General features: G+C 35.0%; 1 non-coding gene across 1 annotated transcript; it reads right to left on the bottom strand.

The window, feature by feature from the left end:
* Positions 1–624: 624 nt before the first annotated feature.
* LOC123250841 lies at positions 625–760 on the bottom strand. Its single transcript, XR_006506463.1, has one exon. It is a non-coding gene; the product is annotated as a U4 spliceosomal RNA (small nuclear RNA).
* Positions 761–4659: the final 3899 nt, after the last annotated feature.

Raw genomic sequence — 4659 nt, 5'->3', positions numbered from 1 at the left:
TTATTTTTAAGTATATCACACATTTAATTAAAATGCGAAAACCTAGGTATGGTGAACTAAGTCAATTGAAAAAACACAATAATTCACAATATTCTTAAATGTGCTACAGTAAAACATAAAATTTCCATAATTTGAATGTACGTTGAAGGAATTCTTAACTTACCAAGCGCTTAGTTTTAAAATGCTACTAAATTTAGACCATCTATCTCACTTGTGAGACCCTAAAAATTTGAAGAAGAGATAATTTCTAATATTGAACTCAATAAGAGTCACACACAGCATGTCTATCTCTAAAAATTTTCTTTTTTCATGCCTCACCATGCATAGATATAAGTCTGAGTTTTTAAAGGCTGCATCCTAGTCAAATCCAAGCTCTGACAGGTCAACCAATCTGGAAACATTTCATGAACTGCTTAGTGAAAGACTATGCCTTCTTGTTCATGGATCAGTCAAGTTAAGTCTGGAGCAGGTCACTAAACAATGGATTCGGGGGCATAAGCATATAAGAGAAATTAAAACAAAACGAAACAATTAAATGGTCTTTGGTCTTGTATAACTTCTCTGTCTTCCATAGCAATGATACTAGAGTGGAGGAAAAGGAAACAATGGACACAAAGAGTCACCAGGATGTTCCCCCATTGAAATACAATAATTTAATTGTTGCTAATCTAAATGTGACATTTTGGGGAAAGTTTTCAATTAGCAATAATCACACCTCGGTTAGACCTCATTGGCTACCATACTGCCACTGCGAAAAGCTAAATGTGACATTTTAATATAGTGCCCAATGAATTAATGTGCCACTAGATCAGGGACTCAAAATGGGTTCCATAGATTCCACAAGGATTCCCTATATATATGTGATGGGTTTGTGAACTTGTTTATTGAGTTTTTGCTACCTGTATTTCATTATAATTGGCTTCCTTTGTAATACTATGTATTTCATTTTATGCATTTAAGAATATTATTCTGAAATGGGGTCCATAGACATCACTAGATTGTTAAAGTTTCCCATAGCAGAAAAAAAAATTAAGAACCCTGGACTAGAGTGACTAAGCCACCTCATTTTTAACATTCTCATTTAAAATGAAACTTGAAACCATAATGAATTTTTTAAACCATAATGAATTTGCAGCTAAATGGAATGAAAGCTCACAATTTTCTTGAAGAGGTAAATAAAAGAATTGGTAGAATTGGTGTCATCATGTGTCCAAAGGCACAAAAACCTAATCTCATGGGATATGTACTTATCTCAGCTTGCAATAATGATGAAGCATGTAAGTGAAAAAGACTACCATGGAGAAAATTGCAGTTTATGGGCACAAATTTATTGGGAAGATAAAGTAAAGAAATCCTATAAAGGACCTACAAGATTTTTTTTTTAAACCCCTGTACTTCGGTGTATTGTCTCATAGGTGGAAGAGTGGTAAGGGTGGGCAATGGGGGTCAAGTGACTTGCCCAGGGTCACACAGCTGGGAAGTGGCTGAGGCCAGGTTTGAACCTAGGACCTCCTGTCTCTAGGCCTGACTCTCACTCCACTGAGCTACTCAGCTGCCCCTCCTACAAGATGTTTTAAGCCCAGTCAATACTCAGTTATTTCAATGCTAAGGTGAAACTAGGAGGTCATAAAAAATTATGCTGGAAAATATTCAGAGTTAAAAAATAAATAGCAAAAATTTTGTGTTCAGATGTCTCATATCTATTTATCATGATTATTTTCTTTTAAAAAAGCATAGGGAAATGATAAATGCATCAAGCATGGAACATTATGAAAATGAAATTTTTCCAGGATCACAGATTTAGGACCATATGGGACCTTAAAGATTCTGTAGATTTGTGTTGGCAAACCTATGACATGTGCCTGAGAGGTCTCCATCGCACCTGAGGGCATTTCTCACATCCATTCCCCTCTACCCAGCAGCCCAATGGGATCACTTCCTCCCTCCCTTGTCTGGGGTAACGGGGTGACTCACATGTGGCATGAGGATCGAAGTTTTGTCACTCGTTCTCTAAAAGGCTCATCATCACTGCTCTAGGTCAACCTCCCTCTCCCATTTTTTTCAGATGAGGAAACTGAAACCCACTAACAGATAGATGTAAAATGAAATTCCACTTTTTATCTGTAGCTCTATTTGATTTGAACTTCACAGAACAAGATGTTCCTCCCAGGGTAAGCTGATCATTTGAAATCTCATCATTATGCTGTTATTCAGCATTGGATATTCAACACTTTTCCAACTCCATCAGCCTCTTCTGTCTTCTAATTGTAGGGCTTGAAGATAGAGAATAAAATCCCGTCCAGAGCTTTCCTTTATAGAATGAAGGATCTGAATTTTCCAAATCGTCTGTAACTCTGCTTAGTTTGAATTAGTCCCTCCCCCCACACTTTCCAACTTCTTTTTGTGTTTTGTCTTTCCCAATTAGATTATATGGTAACTTCTTTGAGTATAAGGATTATTTTTCTTTTTTAAATTTGTATCACGAAATCTTAGCATGGTGTCTAGAACACAAAATTATCTACCTAATAAATGTTTGTTGAATTAAATTTAGCATCATTTCTATAGGATTCTATCCTCAAAAGGAAGACTTTTCAATATATTCTCCACAATAGACTACTTCTTCACATACGTGTTGACTTAAGGTGTAGAGACTAAAATAGCTTAATGTGTTTATTGTTTCTTAGTTTGCCTGGCACATAGTAGGTGCTTAATAAATTATCCACTGTCTTAATTTTCAAAATAAAAAATAACTCAGGAAATGAAAGTGCACAGTCTTATAACCTTTGGGGCATAATTTCAGATTGCTCTTCAAAACGGTTGGATCAATTCATGGTTTAACCAACTGCATTAGGGTCATCATTTTCCACATCCTTACAATATTTGTCATTTTGACCCTTTATATTTTAGCCAATACCATGATTGGGTTTATTTCCTAAAGTGATCAGGGGAAAAGGAAAGGAACCTATATGCTTATAGCATCTCTCTCTGTGGTGGCAAGGAACTGAAAACTGAAGGGATGCCCATCAATTGGGGAATGGCAAAACAAGTTGTGGCATATGATTGTGTTAGAATACTACTGTTCTGTTAAAATGATGAGATAATTTTAAAAAAGAAATATGGAAAGCCCTCATGAAATTGTGAAGAGTGACACAAGCAGAACCAAGAGAACATTATATACAGCAAGAGAAATATTTTTTGAATTATGACTTGTGTATGTCCATCTTCAGAGAAAGAACTGATAAATACAAATAAATAAGACATGGTTTTATGTATCATATGTCTTTTTTTGTCAGATGAGCTTTCTCTAATATAGGGAGGGGGAAAAGGGAGGCAATAATTTGGGAATTTTAGCATATAACAAATAAATACATTTTACATTTAAAAAAGAAAGTAAATCTTTAAGAGCTTTTCCCTTACAAGGTGTCTCCCATGTAATTAAGATCATTTAAGATTTCTTGATATGTCTAAATGTTTGTTTATTGATGCAATGATTATCACCACCACAGAATAAAGCAGTAATACTTGGTCACAAAAGTTATGTAGTATTGTCATAGAGGATTTTATATATCAAGTCCAGTAGAAGAGGGATATCCTAGGAGGTGTCTATAAATGGCCATAATAAGTCATGCCCTCTCTGCTCTCTTGAGACTCACGTTACCCCCATAAACTCTGGACAGTAGAAAGGTTCATATTGGTTATGAGTAAACTGCATCCTTTTACCAATCATAAGGATTAGGACCAATCAGAGAAAGGGGGGGGGCTGGAGATATGGCCAGAGTTCTAGATAATGGAGAGACACATAGAATCAAGAGATCCAGAAGCATGTCCTCAGTATGTAGAGTGGAGCTCCTATAGAAAATTTATGGTAAAACATGAACATGGGTCAAACAAAATCTATTCCAAAAGAATAGATGGCTATAACATGGCAATGGGTAAAGTCCCAAATTCAGAAGCTTCTCCTGAACTTTTCTTAATCTAGTGCTTTCTTTCTGTAAAGTATTTCCAATTTATCATATATGTATATTACATATATATAGCTTCTTTGTACATAACTATTTAAATGTTGTCTCTCTCATTAAATTGTGAGCTCTTTAAAAGTGAGAACTATTTTCCTTCCATCTCTAACATTTAGCACAGTGTCTGGCACACAATCAGAGCTCAATAAATGTTAATAGCCTGACTAACTGCAGGATATAATAGAGTGCTAGGCAAACAGTAGGTGTTCAATAAATACTTGTTGAAATAAAAAAATTTAAAAAATACTTTTTGATTATTCTAAGAGAATGTTGTGTACTACATTGTATTGAGAAATTTAGTCTTGAAACACAACCACTACATCTGAAAGAGATTCATAGTCTATTATTACTTTATTTTACTAGATGCTAGTATAAGAAGTATGACTATGAAATCACACCACTGATTCCATAAACCCAAATATGAAAAGCAGCTTCGACACTTGAGAGTCATGCCTTGTACTCATTCATGCAGTGGATACTGGTGAGAAGGTTGAAGATACTACACTGAAGGGATTAGTGCATTTCAATATACTTATAGTTATTGACTTGTTTATGTAGGGATGGCTTCCTCCTTCCTACTATATAATTTCACAACACTGTGGTTTAACCATAGAACACAATTTAATTCAACAAATTTCTATTA

Source organism: Gracilinanus agilis, chromosome 5 (genome assembly GCF_016433145.1).
Source record: "Gracilinanus agilis isolate LMUSP501 chromosome 5, AgileGrace, whole genome shotgun sequence".
NCBI classification, from domain to species: Eukaryota; Metazoa; Chordata; class Mammalia; order Didelphimorphia; family Didelphidae; genus Gracilinanus; species Gracilinanus agilis.
Note: the sequence above shows the minus strand (reverse complement) of the source record. Positions and strands in the feature narration are given on the sequence as shown.